Raw genomic sequence first — 19,996 nt, 5'->3', positions numbered from 1 at the left:
TTTTTTAAATACTCTGTTTATGCAATGTCTAACACATTAAACCATATTACATATAACAATTAAGCATAGAGATGCCCACATTAATTCAGGAGCTTCACTACATAGAGAAGCCCATGAGTTTATATGTTGTGTGTCCTCATGAAGATTAAGTTTGCCTCGGGATCAAGCTGTTAGTCCTAGCTACTGATTTTTTTTCCATTCCTCATTTGGTATCTCTTTTAAAAAATCCATGTTGTATGGGATCAAGGGACATTTTAAAGCCTGTAAGTAAAAAAATAAATAAATAAATAATAAACCCCTGAAGAACTACAGACGTAAGCAAACGAGCTTCCACACAATTTGAGCTCCAGCTCAGTCTCCCTTGTTGACCAGGGACCTCCCCTGGCTGGACTGGAAAAAGCCCAAAGCACCGGGACATCTGCTGGATAAATGAGACACGACAAGTAGCTAAAATACCTTAGCAACTGGTCGTGGTGCTATGGACAAGAAATTACCTTGCACCCTAGCCTGTTGTGAACACTTGTGCAAAAGCACCGCATTCCACGTGCAAACCCACAAGGTAAGGCCAGACATTTTGCCTTGCGTGCACATCCACTCTTTGCTGCTTTCTCTGCTTGAAAGTAACCTGTGCTAAGATCTGATTAATTAAATAATTCTGCACCACAGTCCCATTAAGTTGTGCTATATAGTACGGTGGCTAGCCAAAACGGCTTCACATTGAGGCATGTTTGCTCTAAAACCCAGCAGCATTAACCCATGAGCCAAAAAAGACTTCATTTGCCATTTTGCGGTCAGGATAATTTGTTCCCCTCTAGTCCTCCGACTTTCGGAGAGAAAGCCTATGAGTATTTCCCTCCCCGCTACGTGTTGCACGGTTCCAAGTATTAAGGCATTCACAGCTTTCCCAGCGCAGCATGGAATTGGCCTATCCACACATTCAGGCGGCGCGTGCTAAGCGGTGTCACATGCAAGCTAACAGCAACGCCGAGCTGCTCCCAGGCCTTCCCGGCTAAGCTGTGAGCTGCAAGCGAATGGTCTGGGGGGTCTCAGGCCTGTCATGCGTTCGCGGGCAGCTCACGAAGGACGAGTCTCCCTGGGATACAGATCACAGACAGGCTCCGCGCTGCCGGCTTCCACGTCGCCATCCTCCCTCTTCTGCAGCCATCAGCCCACGCTGGACACGTCCCAGTGCTGTTTTCACTCTTTAGTCAGTGCGGCCCTGGGGGTTACCCTGCAGCCATCTGTCCAACACACCATCTGAGCAGGCCGTCTGTTAACCCTGCCTCCTGAGAAGCCGGACTCATGCTGCCAAGCTTCCTTCCACTCTTTAGAAACAAACACAAATAAAAAGACCCTGTGCGGTGCCATCCGGTGCAGCCCAGCAAGGTTCGCAGCAACGTGCATGTTGGAAAAAGCCCGGCAAACAGCAGCGTGCCTCTGTGCACGGAGGTCATAAGCGCCTGAGACAGAGGTGGTGTGATATCGTCTCTGCCGCACTGCGCTCAGTGGCTCCCGCTGCTGGAAAGCAGCCACGTGTGACGTGTTTTACTAGGAAAAAGGTAGCAGTGTGTAGATTTGCGGGGCTTTATTCTTTGTGGGACTAAACAGCTAAGGGGTGTGGTAGATCCACCATCTCTTGATGTCTTCAGAGCCAGGCTAGAAGATATGCTGTCGTCAAGCCCAAGTTATCGCACTCAGCCCAGGCTGGGTGAAATGCGATGGCTTGTGATGTACAGAACCTCACACCAAATGTTATCATCTCCTGTGGCCTTCCACCACGTGAACCAAAGTGATTTATGAGCTGAAGTGCTAAGCTCCTATGTCACTTTTGAAAAGGGCTCTCAGGATGCGTCTACATGTGCATTTAAGTTCTCCTACATTTAATGCGCATTAAGCGGATTTAGACAGGCGTCTACACATGCAGTTTATAGTTTAGTTGCAAACAGTTAAAGCACATTAAACACACACGTAGATGCATCAAAGTGCATTAATGCTATGTGTGTGGACTGACTTGGGACTAACTTTAGCCCCAAGCCAGTCCGCACACAGCGTTAATACGCTTTAACGCATCTACATGTGCATGAATGTGATTTAACTATTCACACCTGCATTTGCAGGTATCAAATTTAGGTGTGAATTCCCTAAATTCACAATTTTTGAATGTGCATTAAGGGCGCACACATGTAACTTAGACTAATGTGTATTAAAGCATCATGTGTAGACATGCCCTCAAGCTCCTAAATCACTTAGGCACAATGAAAAACTTTAGCTCAGTTCTACCAGCCTGCTTGGCCCCAGAATCATATTTGTGAGAGAAACTCAAAGCCCACCCCACTTGAGTGCATTTGCCTTCCAGCACAACCATCTCCAATTCCAGTTGCAACCCCTTGCTGAACATCATGACTTGCAGGCAATGTGACATGGATCCTTTGGTCTCTAGCTCACTGGCTGCATTATAGCCCGGGTGATCAGAAATTACTATGGCTTGCTTGGCTACCTGCATGAAACCACTCAACAGTTCCCAAGAGACAGGCCCCAGTTTGCAAGAAAATGCTATTGCACGTCATAGGAACTGGCCCCCTTTGCTTGCTACCGCGTGTATCCCTGGCTAAGTCATGCCTTGTTTATCTTGGAACAAAAATACCCCAGGATTGGCATGTGCATGCATCACCCTTCGAATCGGGGTTTAGTGAGAGGCTGAATGTACTTCCTTTTTTCTCCCATTGAGTCAATGATGAAATCCTAGCATAACTGGACAGATGTACTTTCCAATATCCCAGGCTAAACTGTTACTACCTCTCATCCACAAAACATTTTTCAGGATGCATCTCAGGACAATGAACATGGGCATCTGTGTAGTTACACTTTGCCCTGGGTTAAAGTAGCTTATTTTAAGATAAATGCAGTATCTGTTTGAAGCCAGAGAAACCAATGCTTGCAAAATCATTGAGAAGAACAACAATCCTCCAACTTCAAATACTTCCTCTTCGTGTTACCATCCCTCCTGCAGACTCCAATGGCTAACCTGGTTCTGCATCATGCTTGGCGTTGTAAAAAGAGCAAACTAAAACCAGTCCCTGCCTGACAGACCTTACACTCAGAGGGCAGTGATCGTAGGAGTCTGCACCATCACTGAGTAGGACATAACTATTTTGGGGGAAAATAAATGCAATCGCCTTCCAAGCCTATCACCAACACTGAATTCTCTACACACACACACAGTCTATAAGGTCTCCTGGAAGCTCATTTATCACAGCTGACTTGTCGGTGTTGCGGTGTCTCCAGTTTTCGCTTGGGGCCCAATGAGACGACAGATGTAAACGAAAATCGCATTTTAATAAGAAAAACCTTTGCAACGTAGGAAACGTGAAAATCCTTTTCCTTCTGCCATCTGGGGCCAGCTTTGCAGCACAACTTCCAGCTTGAAAACGCGAAGGTGAGTGCATCCACCAGAGTGAACACGCCGCGGGGAACGAGGTAGGGGGGCCCGGGGAGGGATGCGGCTGGGCTGCCTACTTTGCACATTCAAATGGCTCTTTGCTCATGCAGAATGCAAGCACAGCACCCTAAACTTGGAGCCTGTTTTGTCTTAAAAGCATCTAGCAAATCTAGATGCCAAAAGGTTGGCACGTGAGGTGTATTTTCTCACTGAGTTGGAGAACCATTTCTTATATCTATACGGGGAAAAAGCGGGTGAGGTGGATCAGTAATGAGGTTACCCCAGTAACAGGATGATGCATTTGCTTAAATCTGTAGCAGGAAGCCAGGCAAGATACTAGCACAGGGAAGGATCTGGATAGAGGCTATATGGACAAGGAGACAGGATCACCATAGCTTTAAGAATAATAGTGTGATCCCCTGAATTTTAATCCAGTTTCTTGTTCAGTGTGTCAAGAAAACGGCACCCTGTAACTCTTCCCTCCTGCCACATGGTAAGCTATGAACCACAATAAGACCTTAGGGCTGCCTAAATACATCAGGGTTAGGCCTACGCGGGAGCCTTTTTGTGCAGGCTCTCGGCTCCAGGGGGCAAGGCACCGATGCCCCAAGAACTGCAGTCAACCAGATCGGAGGGCTGCAAAGTAAGGTCAAAGAGAGGAAGCTGGAGTGAGGGAGTGACAGGATTGTTTCTCGCTTAAAGCCAGGCCCGGATGCACATTCCTCCTAATTTATGAGGATAATTAAAATGCATCATTTGCGTGTACACGCACAAGAACACACACACGCGCACAGAACTGTGCTCGCTTATCTGGAAAAGAAAACAATCCTGGAAGCTATTCATTTCCCTGACTGCAGCATCTCCCCGGACTTTTAGTAGGGGAAGAACAGAAGGGAGCAATAAATTACCATATTAATATTCATCGAGCAACCCTTTAGGATATGAACTAGCATAGTCAATGTGAGGGGACTGCTGCCCAGAGGCTTTATTTTGCTGAGCCGTGGCTGGGTGGCATGGTTAGAGCTACTGCTCGTCTGCGCTCGGAGGAACGTGGAGAACTAAAGAGAGTCCAGTGTGGGTTTGGGCACCTATTTCTCTGCCTGGAGAATGACATGACTCTGCTTTGTCGCCCAGCTCTCCCAATGCACCATAACCAGACCTTCAGCATCATCAGCTTTCCCCACCCAGGAGCACATCTGTGCAAACACCAAAACATGCCAACTTTTCACCTAGAAAGTGTTACCTGACTGCTTTTGTCCTAGCTGGGAGGGTCATCTCTGAGCTGAAGACCGTCGATCTTGGTATCTGTTCAGCACTGCTCCTTGCTACCACGGGCTGAGAGCCACCGTGCACATCCATCTTCCAGCCATGTCACTGGGTTTGCTGTCCAGAGCTACATCTCTAGGACGACTATGGCAGAGTGAGGCCTCAAGGGATGGTCATTAACTCTGTCTTATATCTGTTTGAGTCACAGGTTCAGGAATTCTTTTTCTTGCTTCAAACCCCAGCAACTGAGATGGGTCCTAGAGCCCAGGTGTGCAAAGCACTGTACAAACTGTGTGCAGACAGATGATACATTTACTGGGGAATAAATATATTCTACCACACGGTACGAATGGAGCAGACACATGATGCAGAGCTCTCCTGCATAATACATCACTCCGATCCAGCGCTGCTTCTTGAAAAATGTACTTTTATATTACCTGGAACAGTTGCTGCCTAGAATGTGTCATGCATCCCCCAAGCTCATCCCAAGGGCAGCGCTTTGCTCAATGCAAGCCAGCTTCCTACCACCTAGGCAGGCACTTCCACAGGATGCTAGCTAGGGAAAGCTTGTCATGTGTCCTCTCCTTACTACAAAGTAAAGTTACCATGGAGTAAAATGCAAGGGAATGATACCATAGTAACTGTGCGGCACGTCTGGATCTATAGAGGTTACAACTTTCAAAAGTTTACAACCTAAATTCTGGAGCACGTTTTCAGAATCGAGTATCAGGGTGTAGGTGCCACACCATTTCTTGTGATCAAGAAGAGACAGGGCTACATCACAGTAGTACAAAGGGGATGCTAGACGCAGAGAAGACCCTGCTCTTCCTCGTTCCCCAATTCCCAGAGTACCTCCCATCTGTCCTGCCAAGTGTCACCGTACAGGATTTTCATAAATTCTGGGCTAAGCAGTCTCAGAAGAGATTGCTGACTACGCTGTGGATGAATATGCATAATGGCAGCTCAGCAAACACCTCATCCCTAGCGATCTTCCAAAATGACGAGTCTTCCCTGGAGTAATGAACAGATTTCCCAGGGCCCCAAATGGCAGCTGCAAAATGTCCTAAGACAGACACCCATGGCTGAGCACACCTGATTTTTCGCAAAGCTTGCAAAGTCTATTTGACTGTTCTGTAATGCTGTGTTATTGCCTATGAATGTATACAAACACAAAACTATGGGGAAAGTTGGGATTTTTTCCATGCATATTAAAAATAAACTTTAAATGCTTGCCATTTTCTAGTAGTCCACTAGCCTTGCGGTAGCTGTGACAGTGCAGGGAATATGCCAGAGGCAAGATTTACATGGTAATATCTTTTATTGGACCAACTAAATGGGTGGGAGAGATGCTAGGCAAGCTTTTAAGCTTGTCAGAGAAGGAGGTCTTGTGCCCCAGCCTTCTCTCATGCCTCCCAAAACTATTTACTTGGTCCAGTAAAAAGTATTTACAACTATATCTGTCATGCTCTAGACAGATCACATAAGGAGAAATGGAAACAGACTGTAGGTAGAAGCGGGGTGGTACTGTCAGCGTGCGTTCACAACCATACCGGCTTCGCTTGGCGTTCTGGGCATCAAGTCTTCAATTGGAAACCTATGACTTGGGATTCTTCAAAATCCACGGGCTCTTTTGAAAACTGGCTGCAACCCAGTGAGGAAGAAGAACATGGGCTTAACTTGGCTTGTAGGGGCATATGTTTAAAGCTCAGTAAGTGTTTATATGCTTTGGCAGAATGGCGTGAAAGGCATGTCTAGGCCCTATCCCTACGAAACCTGAACCACACTGCCAACAGCGCCCTACCTACTTGCTTCTGCTGCAAACCCAGAAGTTGGGCAGCGAACAGCTTAGGGGGGTCTTGAGTATATGCCCCATAAGAGCCTGATAGCAGGGCTGGGGCATGGACTCACAACCCTGAACTGTCTATTATATCTAATGGCCAGGCTGTGGCACAGGTGGATGGGAGCGAGTGGACAGCGTGTGTTGATTGTGGTGGGTGGTGGGTGGTGCCAGGCTCAGCCAAGAGGCAATATAGATGTGCCCCACGGGACTCCACCCAGGGCACAAGATGTCAAGAGCAGAACCAAGGACAGCTCTTCTGTGGTGCACAAGTCTTGCACTCTCACAACTCTACAGCTCGGTTTCCTCGGGTCTAGAAACGACTGGCCCGTGGCCCATCCCCGCCTTCCTCTGGATTAGGAAGCAGTGAGCAAACAGCCTAGATGGATGTCACCTCTGCCCATAAGCTACTCACTGCTGCAGTCCCAGGCACTCGGCTGATCAATAAAGCAAATAAGGGAAGAAATATGCTTTAGCTCTCGCCCAAAGTGAGCGGCTCTGAACAGAACCAGATTTGCTTCTCCCCTGCCGCTACTGGTGAGGGTGCATGTGTGTGTGGTGCTGTCCTGCCCGGACCCACTCCTGAGGGCCATGGGGCCAGGTGTGTGTGTGTGTGTGCGCGCACACGCGTGTGTGCAAGTGTGCATGCATGCATGCATGACACTATCCTGCCTGGACCTGCTCCTGAGAGCCATGGGGCCAGGGGTGCACGTGGCACTGTTCTGCCTGGACCCACTCCTGGGAGCCATGGGGTCAGGTGTGTGTGTGTGTGTGTGTGTGTGTGTGTGTGTGTGTGTGGCACTATCCTGCCCAGACCTGCTCCTGAGAGCTATGGGGTCAGGGCTGTGTGTGTGTGTATGCGCACATGTGGTGCTGTTCTGCCTGGACCCACTCCTGGGAGCCATGGGGGTTGTGTGTGTGTGTGTGTGTGTGTGTGTTGCTGTCCTTCCCAGACCTGCTCCTGAGAGCCATGGGGTCAGGGCTGTGTACATGTGTATGTGTGCATGTGCGTGGTGCTGTCCTGCCCAGACCCACTCCTGGGAGCCATGGTGTGAGCATGTGCGTGTTGAACCTGCCACCCAGAAACTCTTCACTCCAGCTTTCAAGCTCCTCATGGAGATAACATCCCCTGTTCATTAATGCATGACCAGGTGCAGCGGAGCCGGCGCTAATGCACAGTCCGTGTCGGCACTTCAGCGTGTCCGCAGGGATGCCGGCAGGAGGGAGAAGGCTGTGATGTTTCCCTGCTGCCCGGACGGAGGGAGCCCTTTCTTCCACAAACCTTCCTAGAGCATCAGGCAACAGACGGTCTGGCCTGACGCTGAACTGTATTGTTAGTCTCCGCACAACCTGCTCCGGTTACATATTTATCTCCTGCCATAAATCAGCCCTGTGCACTCTGGCTGGCGGTAATCTCACCGAGTCCTTTGACTTCTACAGCACTGGACCTCATTTCCCTGGCACAGTCACAGACACGAGCCATTGCTTCTGCTGCAGTTAACAGGGAACATGCTTCCTTCACCTCGGCCCTTGTGGGATATTTGGGGAGGACAATACAGGGAGTATCCTAAGAGATGCATATCTTAATGGAACGGGCACTGGATTGTGGCCTAGTTTATTCCTAAAGAGTTCATAAAAGAAATCTCTGTCCTTTTTAGACTCCATGCAAGTCTTTTCTCCTCTTGGCCTCTTCCCCTTTTTCCCCCCCTAGCAGCTGTCCTTTTTAGTCCTCATCTAATGGGATGAAACACCTGTGCAACCAAGAAGGGTACTGGATCCAATCTTTCACCTGAAACTCCTTACCTCTTCTGCCTTTTGCACAGGTGAGTGAGGCCCATACATCACCCTTCGGTACCTACAGTCCCAGCCTAGTTGCACAGAACAGCTATATCCCTGCGCAATAAAGCAGTAATACCAAACCACGCCCATACTAGAGACCTTGTGGGGCCATGAATAAGCAGCAAGAACAAAAATAATCTTTAAAAAAACCCTCCAAATGCTATTTCAGCAAGGAAAGCAAATAACCAGCCAAACAGAAATGACCTGAAATCCTAGAGTTGCCCTGGTCAAGAGAGGCAAAAGCAAGAGTCAGAAGCAGGTGGACACAGGAGGGCAGAATAAAACTTTAAAGCATGCAGTTTAAATAGCAAGGGACATTTAATTCCCCAGCTAGTGTTCAAAGGAGGCAACAAAAGGGATATTTCCTCTGTCCTCATCATAAAAGAGCTATTACAGGCAGCTCTGCTTAAAGACATGGTTAACTGTGATGCTGAAGTAATAATCCCATCGCTAAATCCAGAATTTAAATGCCTCTAGGGCTTAAGGTCCATCAGAGTCGAAAATTCATTTCCAGGGGTTTTACTTGGGCGCAGTGCAATTTTACCTGAGGGCGCTGGTAAATGTGAGAAACACAGAACTAATCATTTAACAGACTTCCTTTCCACTCTCTTGCCAGACACAAAAAAAATTACAAAAATAATAAAGGAGGCTGCTGAAATGTGCTTTGTGTGCCTGAGAGTTTCATTTGAATGAAAATGATTAATGGGAACACGGAGAACAAAAGTGGCAGGGGAACAAATCAGCTCGTGGTCTTAAAGGTGGTGACAAACCTGCCTGGTGATTTTGGAAATCTTGTACTGCGTTACAGGCAGGTCGTCTGCGCTCTCCTGTCCTCCCCAGGACAGCATCACGTGTGCCCGGCTCCCTCAACGATTGTCACTCCTGCGTAATGGGAGAAACTGGCAACTTCAAATCCTGTGTCGGCCACAGGTCCTGCAAATTAGCATGGATGTCTAGTTACAAGTCCTAGTCCTTTAAGTGCAAAGTCTGACTTTCCACGTGATCTTATCTGTAGCATCGATTATTCATTTTAAAGACGACTTAAAAAAATAACCCACACCTGGGATCATTGGTTTGGATCCTGCAAAAGGATCTGCAACCTGGAACCTCACTACCACCAAAGGTCTAATGGACTTGAATGAAATAATGGTCCTCACTGGGACTAGCCTCCATTGACTGTAGAGGACCAGCTTTTTTCATGCCCATGTTAAGGCACTGCAGACACGGCCTCAGTCACACAAACCTATCATGGCCTCATAGAAAATGAGGGTTGGAAGGGACTATGGGCCTCCCCAATTCTCTGGATGCAGATGTGAGTAACTTCCCTGAAATTTAGCTAGGAATTTAGATCTCGTGTTTTAGTTGCATATCAAAAAGCAACAAGCCTACACTGTTTTGCTCAAGATGGGTTTTCCTTCTATATTCTGTCGTTTTGTATTCCTTCCTCACCCTATGCCTCTTTGATCAATAAATCTATCTGCGATAGCACGCCTCACGGTGTGTGCTTAGGAGGGAAGGGACCAGCCTTGTTATCTCACTATACTTGGTGGGCTTGGCTTTTTACACTCCTGTACAAAATGCTCCAGGCTATAAGAAGCACCCAGATCTATCCTGCCAGGAGCAAAGCACCCCCAAGGTCTACAGGGACTGTGTACCCCGGGCGGCACAGAGCCCTAACAAAGACCAGGCCCCAGGTGGTGGCAGCGGTTACCCAAGGCATGCGGGTGTGCTCCAGGAAGGGGGTCAGCCGGACATAGGTGCCCCAAAGGAGGCACTTGAAGCTTGGTTTTTGGCTAGGTGCTGTCAGCGCAGATGTGCCCATCACAGTCCCAAATTTGAAACACATTAGCAGGGAGAAACCTAGCATTACTTTGAACTATGGCTTCTGCTTCTGTGGATAGAAGCCTTCAGATAGCAAAGCTGTCAAGACAGAAGTTTTCACAACCACTGAATTCATTTTGTTTAAAAAAAAACCCAACAAAATGCTGGTGGACAACCCTCTCCCCAGCCAGCCTGGATCAGTCTGGTCCATCGAGAGGAACCAAGCTGGCATGTAGCTGAGCTGCGCGGCCAAAACAAAGAGCGAGTAGAAAGCAGTGAAGAAGCAACTACACAACTCGGTTCAGAAACTTTCTCCTCCAAAGGCAAAGAAGTTCTCCCGAAGAACATAAGGAAGAGGACAAAACAAGGTGGCTGAATTTCAGCCCTGGTAACTGGAATATGTAGAAGCCATGCCTTATTTAGTATGTCCTCCAGTTGCTACTTCAGCATGGAGGAAAATCTCCTTCCACAAGAGGGATTTGCCATTGTATTAAATGGGGCTTTTCATCCTCTGCTCGTGGGATGTCATTGCTTTCCATTCTGAACCCAACTTGTCAGCCAGGTCTTGTTTTATTACACTTGTACCAGCCCCGAGTGCCAGCAAACAACAGCCTGGCTCCCCTGTTTTGCGGCACTGTGCCCACGTGGGATGCTCTCCCCTGAAACCCCCTGCTTTTCCAGCTCTCTCCCAAGCCAAATCAGTTATTCCATGTGGAGAAGTGGGTGGTGATGGGAGTCCATAGCCATGACGCATGCCAGACCTTCACAGCTGTGGGGCAGCCTCATGGAAAGACTATTTACATGCATTTAAGCCCATTGATATCTTCCTCTGCTGTGGTAATTGAGAAATATGTTCTCTTTCGCATGCATAATGGGGACAGAACAGATGGCGAAGGCTTTGTTTAATGAAATATGTCCATTCAATTAACCCGTGCCATTGGGGATTCAGCGTTTCCAATCAGCATCTAGTCACCGTCGCGGGAGCTCCCTCCCGACATCGCAGCAAGGAAGGCCAGGGATGCTGCAGACGAGGTACAGCGGCACTGATCAGGGCCTTTGCCTTCAGCTGTCTCTCCAGCTCCACAACGGATGCATTTTCCTTGGGCTGTGTGCAGCAGGAAGCACAGACAACCAGCTCCCTGTCGAGTAGAAGGGAGCCAAGGCAGGGTGCAGCTGCAGGAAGATTGTGACCCAGCCTTCCCTGCTCTGCTTCACGTTCCCGGTGTAAGAGCCACTCACCACCTCAGCCCAATGCAGACATGAGCACAGAGGTCATGACTTTGGGCCCCATCTACCCTTTGCTAGGAGCAAAAAGACTCTGCACTACCTTAGAAGATGCTGCACCATTGCAGTTCCCTGCAGTACCAGGCCACTTGCAAAGGATCATGCCTCCCTGAGACCTGCTCAGTCCATGAAACCTCCCCAGAGACTACAACCACCACAGCCCAGTGCCTAAATAATACAGTTTGACCTTCTGCATCTGCCAGAAACAGATCTAGCAAAGGTTAGCCACTACTTCATCAGGCACCCTCAGTACTGCTCATTTTGGGGCTGCTCCAAGAGGAGAACAGGGCTAGGCCACCAGGGCCCCTATCCTGTGGTATGGGGTGAATCCATCATCCTACTGCAGTCAGCTACATATTAGCAGTCTAAAGATGGTAGAAATGACCACAGATGTATTCACAGGTACACAGGGCAGGAAGGTACCCCTGGGTGAAGTCCAGCCCCAGCCTGGTACCCTCAAATTCCTTTAGATTTGAAGAGAGAAGAAAGGGCAGCCAATTCACTATGATGGCAGGGATTTGTACAAATGCATTTCATGCAGCTCCAGAGATTTTAAGCCTGACCTCTATGTACGTCAGCTCCCTCGCTGGACTCGACGCTTATGGGATTTTCAGCAGAAATCCATTGTTCCTTCTGCTGAGGGCATGTGATTTTAAAATGCAGCATATGCAAGTGGTGTCTCAACCATTCATCTCTTTTTTTCTTTTTTTTTTTTCTTTTTTAAATATATTCGCTGAACACATCCTCGTTTAGCCACACGTGCAATTCAAAGTTCCGGGAAATGCAAGCTCTTTTTGTGCAAAAAATCTTGAGAAGTGCATTTCCCCCCTTTCCAACCAAGCTGACTCAAAAAAACCCCCAAAACCCCGAACAAACAAAAAAGGCTGATGGGCAGTAACAGGGTCCAATGAACAGGGCACAAGTCTATAGGCCTGGGTTGTATTCCTAGCACTTTAGATTCCCCTTATGTGAAATCACTGAATCATACAGAAGTCGGGTTGGAAGGGACCTCCAGAGGCCATCTAATCCCATCCCCTGCCTGAGACCATCTTCCCTATCCAAGCCACCCTATAAAAATCTGTATTCTAGCCTTGACACAACACAAGACATCACACCCAAAACCTGCCACAGGTAAAGCAGGTGGACCACAGCAGCCAACATCCTGCTTCTGCAAAAGGTCATTGATCTAGGTTCAACGGTGATCAGGTTTACAACCAAGTGACCCACATCATCTTTTGATATGCTAGCAAGCTGAAAAAATGGGGGTGGGCAGAGTATTTCCCAGTTAAACAAAATGGTTTATCTGACAGACACGAGAAAAAAAAATATTTAAAAAAAAAATTTGGATTTGGAGTCCAGCATAAACTGTAATTTAAAAAAAAAAATGAAGGAAATCTAGAAACAAAGAAAGTCATTTGGACTTAAAAAGTGGAAAATACAGTTTTGATGTTCTGGTTCTTTAAAATGCTACTTGTTTTCCAATGCAAAGAATTCAGTGAAATAAGCACAAATTTGCAAACGGATTTGGTGCTCCTGCCTTTAAACACTTCATTTAAAATTTAAAAAAAAGAATTGGGCGCTGTTTCCCACCACAGCTCAAATAAGGACACTTAACTGCTGTGAGATGTATGGGTGAAGAGCACTTTATAAATGGTAGGTAATATTATTGGATTTCCTTCACGCCCAAAATAAGCTTACCTTTGAATCGAGATCAAGCATGGAAAGTTCCAGTCCAAAAGAAGAACTTTTTTTAGAAAGCGTGAGCAGGTGAAAATAGGATGTAGGCCAAGTTACCTTACACCACCGCCAGAAATTGGCACTCGGGAGAGATGAATAAACTAGCAGTAGACACCGTTCTCAAGAGCAGTATAAGAACAAAAAATACCCAGCTTGCAACCATGGAATAAAACCAACAGCAGGAGATTGAAAATTTCAGTCTCAGTCTTGCAGGGTATGCAACCATTAGAAATATAGGCAGGGGGTGGGATGGCTTGGAGTGAGAATGGATAAAACAGCTGAAGTTGCAAGGACAGAGTCATCCAAATCTAGCAAAAACATCTCCCCTTGGTCTCTCTTCCCAGAGGTGGCAACAGAAGGATTGTTTCTCAGAGAAATGTCTGAGTATCCGCCCAAAAAATGCCATTTCAGATCAACACAACTATCAGGGAATTTGGCACAAATAATGTCACCTGGGGGGCGGGGGTGGGGAATGTTGAAAAATAATAAATATTTCATTTTTCACGTTTTTGAAACCGAATGCCTCCAAATGGTGTTCTGAGACTTGCGCTGCTGAAATGTTACTATAAAAGTACAAAAATTAAGTCTCAAAATATAACCCAAACATGCATTTGGGGTGGAAAGCAACCTGCTGTGTGATGCCATGAAATTCTGGGGTTGGGAAAGTCATTTCAGTGTGGGCTCTGGTTCAGGTGCCCCCACCCCAGTATCCTCAGCTCAGCCAACATGCTGGAAAACCCCATTTATATCACTGCACTGCAGCATGGCAGAAGTCTTGCTAAAGGGGGTAAAAAAATGACAGTTCCCAAGCGCATTGTACATCGTGTCTTCATTCCTCTAACACAGCAGAGTCGTCTTGAGCCTTCACCAACAGGGCCGACGTCTTGGATACCAATGGATCTGGCATCACGTCGATGCAGAGAGACCAGAAGTTCATCCTGAGAAGTGACTGACGTGCCCTGTCTGCATACGTATTTTTTGACATGCAATAAGGAAGAGTCCCTTTGGGAGTCAGCCTGTCAACCTGTGCACGCATGAGGAATTACCCAGCATGCTCTCTGACTTGTAAATAGGACTTGGAGTACCCCTGCTCTGCCAGTCCACTGTGGTCATACTAAATGATGCTCAGTGCTGCTGGGGGATAGCAAATCTCTTCAAAGCCCTTGAGCAAATCTCTTTCAAACACTGCCCTTGTCTCATAGCTCAGGCCCACTCTGATTTTGCTTATTTGCTATGGATTCCCTTCTCCCCCTAAAAAACTAGAAGGAAGCAAATGTGTTTTTTGGCATACCTGCTTCCAGTGACTTGCTATCCCAGCTGAAACTAGTGGTGACGGCACAGGGCGCCATTGCGGTGCTGCACAGAAAGGCATGTGAGTGTATGAACAGAGGCAGGGAAACAAGTTCAGCCCCTCCAACTGCTCTGTGGTGTCAGGACTGCTGACCGCTCGCACACGTGATGTCCTCTGTACCTTGAGCAAAGACTCCCAGCTCTCTTCTTTCCCTCTATGCTTCTCCTAGGACCTGTGGACTCTGTTTCTTTCCCCAGACAGGGGGGTTGGATACAATCCTCTGCACCCAAAAGAAGTTTGCCTGGGCTTTAGGCAAGAAATAAAGAGCAGAAGTATCCAGGGGTTTTCATCCGTTCAGGCTATTGAGCACAACAACTATCAATCTCAGCCAGTCCACAAAGCAACGAGCCTGCCTCAGGTAGATCTTTGCAGCGACCCATTTCCACAGCCCTTGCAGCTTCATCTTTAAGATGCTGAGCACCCAAACCCTCATCCCACAAAGGACTGAATCAGGCACTTGAAAAAAACCCAAGCTGGTCCCATTGACTTGAATGGGATCATGGCCAAACCACTCAATGCCTGGAAGATGAAGCCCTCTGCGACTAAGGGCCCTGCTGCACATTCAGATGAAAACTGGACAGAAACCAGCTATAAACCTATTGCGCATCTTCAAGTACTATCTTGGTAGCTGGTTAGCTCTTTTTATAGCTGGATGACCATTTTTATGGCGTGATAATTAGTTTGCACATGTGGCTACTCTGAATTTATGGCACGATTAACTGGTCCATTGCATGATAATTATTTTGCCTATGTGGCTGACCTCAATTTATGGCACGATTAAATAGTTCATTGAGTGATAATTACTTTGCATGCATTGCCAGTCTAACTTTATTGTGTGTTTAACCAGTTCATTGTGAAATACGTGTAACATGTGGCAGGGCCCTAAGCCATCACTCTGCTTACTCATGATTGGACCTTTCTTTTGCATGGCGGGGAGAGGTTGAGACCCACCTGGGAGAATGGGTGAGCCCAATGGAGCTGAAGCAGGACACGTGTATTGCAGACAGAGGGGCTGAATGGTGGGCAGGCAAGAAGGGAAAGGATGGAGTCTACTCAAGTTCAGTCTTAAAAATACCCCAATTCCTAGAGATTCACACATGCACCTATTACCTGGGTTGTTTCCCCTGCAAGTTTCATCCCCTCTATCTAAACTGTACATTCTTCAGAGCAAGAATCGCACTTTTCTGGCCTTGTTGGGATGCAGCCAGCCCATCTGAGGCACAGCAGCAACATGAATACAGATCAGCATCTTAAGAAAGCAACATCCTGTCCTCATGCAAAAAAAAAGACAGATCCAGCGAAGGCATGATACGCGGCATGAGGCAGCTGACTGTCAAGAATTATTTCACCAACTGGAACAGCAGCAGTTTCTTTCCTGAGCAATAGGCTAATTACCAAAAAAAAAGGAACAGAGGCCAAATTCCCATGCAGGTGTTAGTTGTGATTTTGCTAATGAGGTGAGTGTCCCAGACACTCCCAGGCATGTTAAGATGTCATTGAGATGCAGAGGAATGCGGAGAGATACAAAAGGATGGGTTTGTTCAATTTGAAGGGGAGTTGTAAAGGGAAACAGCTCCTCTTTAAAAAACCAAGCAACCAGGGCTGAGACGCCAACACATCCTCACCTAGTCAGGATTATAGAATGGCTTCAACATCATCTGCTGCAAGTATAATCATGTGCAGCCGCTGGATAGACAGAAACATGTCACCCAGCAGCTATCTTCTCAGCACAGCCGTGTCTGTGCATCCATACCTCCGCCGCCCGTTCCTACCAGTGTATCCCAGTCCGGCCCTCCCTCCAGCCTATCTGGGAGATTTAGGGTGCTATAGGCATGGGCAGCAGCAGTTTTCAGGGCTGGCCAAACTCCACCAGATAAGCCTGGTCCTTGTATCCCATTTATGCTGCAAACACCAGCGTGCTGAGCTGGGTCCAGAAAGATAACGTGGTGGTAGACTAGAGGCAAGGGCCAGCCTTGAAGGGTGCTCGTCTGGTCTGGGTCACCGAAGGAGAGCAACGCATCTTGTCTTTAGAAACTAGAGACTGGGAAGAAACTCTTCTTTCCTTCGTCATGTCCTTGCAACAAGGTCGTTAGCAGAATTTGTGGGTTTTCTTGTAATCCGACAAGCCGCACCCCGGCCTTGAACTGGCTGAGCTCTTGGACTGTCAACCATGTGCCTTAGTGCCTGTCCTGGAGGAAACCAAAACCTTCCACTAAACCTGTACACAGCACGTCACCTACTACCATTTGGGCCAGTGGACCAAGACAAGAGGACTAAACCCCAGCTAGAAAGAGATGGCAATAACTTCTGACCCTCCTTTTCATGGAGTTAGCCCCTCTCCCATTGACGTCCATGGCAAAACACTCATATATTTCAGAGGGTTGGATTAGATGGTTGAAGAACTGCAGGGCCTTTGGTATTGAGCTTTAATGGTATATTCAAGGGTGCTAGAAAGTCTTCAGTGCACACCAAGCCTACTCTAGCGGCTGCGGCCATGCAGAAGTCCCCTACCCCTTCCGTTTTGTGGCTTTCACTTTAACACATACAGCTTACACCTCTCAAATATCCTTCATGGGTCTCGCAGGGGAGATTGCTGTGTCTATTCATGATGTGCTTGCTTGTTTTACATGAATCCCTATCCCTCTTGCGCTGCCCATACAGTGGGGAGAGAAGCCACATGGTATTTCATGGTTTCTGTAACCATGCCTTTAAAACTCCCTTTTGGTAGCACTTGGGACCCTTTCCATTTTTACTGGAGACGAGCGGGGTGGCTGGTTCCCGGGCGCGGAGCCACAGGACTGAAACTCTTGCTCAGCTCTGTGCCCATAATAAACTTTACTGTAACCTTTATTGACTGGAGACTGAGGATCTAACTTCATTAAACTCTCCTTGTTTGCTTCTAAAAAGCAGTTGCCTAAATTTAGCTTACTGCTGCCATTTTGACCAGAAGTAAAGCTTTCTGTCTCTTTTGGGAACAAAGAAAAATGGTGTTCTTGTAGTAATAAAAATAAAAATAAAAAAGGAAAGGGGGTGAGGATATCACTATTAATCAACACATACAACTTTGTTGGAACTGAAGTGCTGACGAGATGACTCGAGGTGAATTGGCAGTACAGCTCTACTCAAAAGGAGTGATGGTTTGATGTTAAAAAGATTAAAGATTACCCCAAAGCCTCAGTGCCTTTGCCCTATCCTAAAATGAGCCTGATCCACAGCCCTGAATTGTGAAGGATTTCTTATCCAGTCCTGGAGATGCTGACTCTAATTTTATAATCCACCCACACCAACGAACCGAACCAAACTAAGGGGTAGGTCTGTAAAGCACACAGATGGGAACCAGTCCACTGAGGCCACAATCTCATGCTGGTGCGGGTCTCACAGCCTGGATGACCTCACAGAGCAAGACAGGAAACCCAAGGTTTGTATCTCTAAAGCAAAGATGCATTCAAGAAAATGCGGTGGAATGGAAGAAGGTTTTTCTCAAGGACAAAATTCAACCGATCTGAACACAGCCCAGCTTAAAAAAAAAAAATAAAATAAAAAAAAATCAAAAGCTTCACGGCCAGCTCCCATGATTAAATCATGAAGCTTAATGAATATTCGGAGAGGTCTCATTTCCCAAGGTTCCTGTCCTAGATAGAGCTAAGACGACAGGTCTGACCCTTGATGGCCTTCTAACTAGCTCCGTGCACCGGAGGGGGTTCAAACAGCATCATCACCTCCCACACGCTCAAGGTGGCTGCCTCGTCGCTGGCATACCCTCAAACGGAGGCAGCTGCCTGGGCCAGGCTGGATCATAGTCCAAAGCAGTGGCAGGTATCCAGAACGGCCAGGGAGTGCATTGGCATCCCCTCACACATCCTTTTTAATAAGACTTGCTTATCTTGCTGTCCCCACCACGCTCCTTTGCTTGCATCCTTCACACCATAAAGAGGACGTTAAAAGGCGATCTAAAAACCTGTGCTTACACAGACACTCATCTATTCAATTTTCCAATGGGGACCAATATTTGGGAAGTATAATGAAGACTGGAAACTTCTCGGGGTTTGAGAACTGGCTCTGAGCCATTCACTCAACTTATTCCGTGCAAGCTGCATCACGCCCTGACCTGGCAGATATTGCATTGCCCGGCTTCATAGCCACATGCGGGACTTATGCTTAGGATAACCAGAGATTTAAAAAAAATTGATCTGCTTCTTGGGCAGGACTGAGTGAGAAATCTTGGGTCTTTAGAGAAAGGCACTAGCTTTTTCTTTGCTATGAGTATTTGGAAGGGAAGAGGGAAACACAGATAATATTAGAAGCCTTGAAGGACGTCACATCTTAATGCCCAAGCTTACCGCCAACCAGGAATCCTAAAAGCACCCGTAAGGCTTTAGGAGAAGTCATTACAGTCAAATATCAAGTGATGCTGCAATCTGCAACCCACATCAGCAGTACTTAACCCAGAGCTCAAGTCGCAGGCGCTTGTTGCAAGACCCACAAACACCAGCACCTCCTTTCATGGGCAGGATGAGCTGTCATGTACCATTCCAGTGATAATATAGCGATTGCCCCAGGAATAAAATGTCAGCATAAGGTAGATGGGCCACTCAATCAGACAGGTTAAATCGGTATTCACTCTGAGAGCCAGGTGAGGGAAGGGAAGTCATTATACTGCAGGATCTCCTGAGTGCCGGTGACAGCAAGAGAGCAAGATTTCTCCCACACTTAGCAGACTTGAAACGGCGAACCTGTCATCGAGCTTCAGCAAATCCTGTTCTGTCTCTACCTTTTACTTATCTTTTTTTTTTTTCTTTTATGCATTAAGGATTTATAAGAAGATGGACCCCAGCTGTAAAGTTCAAAGTCTGGATCCAAACTTCACCTACGTCTGTGGCATGCTCGGAAACCCTATCTATATTTTAGTCGTGTCAACGCACAAGGCTGTTTTGCAAAGAACAGGTTTTATCCTCATGCAGCTTTCTGGTGCTCTCTTCAATGACAAAGTGCTTGTGCTACAAACTGAGCACTGCTAAGTGCACGGTCTTGGCATGCACCAGAGAATCATCCCTAACGGCATATTTAACTGTTAACTGGTATTTAACCTACGAGAGGCAGCATGGTCTAGGACCCGGGAAGCAGTGTTTGGAGTCAGAAAGTCCCAACCCTTGTTGTAGACAATATAAGCACGAGGACGGCACTGACCAACTCTGTTTCTACAATGCAACATCCATTTGGAGACCGCTCAAATCCACAACCCCAAGGTGAAATTTAATCCACGAAGAGCATTCAGATGCACCAAACCTTGTTCAAGAGCCCAGCTTGCAAGGGCAGCACATGGCTGGGCTGAGAATCCAAGAGCATGCTGTGGGCACCTTTTTCCTCCCGAGACCCCTACCCAGCTCTGGACCCAGCACCCCCTTCCATCTGCCGCTAGCCC

This window comes from Alligator mississippiensis, chromosome 9 (genome assembly GCF_030867095.1).
Source record: "Alligator mississippiensis isolate rAllMis1 chromosome 9, rAllMis1, whole genome shotgun sequence".
NCBI classification, from domain to species: domain Eukaryota; kingdom Metazoa; phylum Chordata; order Crocodylia; family Alligatoridae; genus Alligator; species Alligator mississippiensis.
This window is presented reverse-complemented; position numbering follows the sequence as displayed.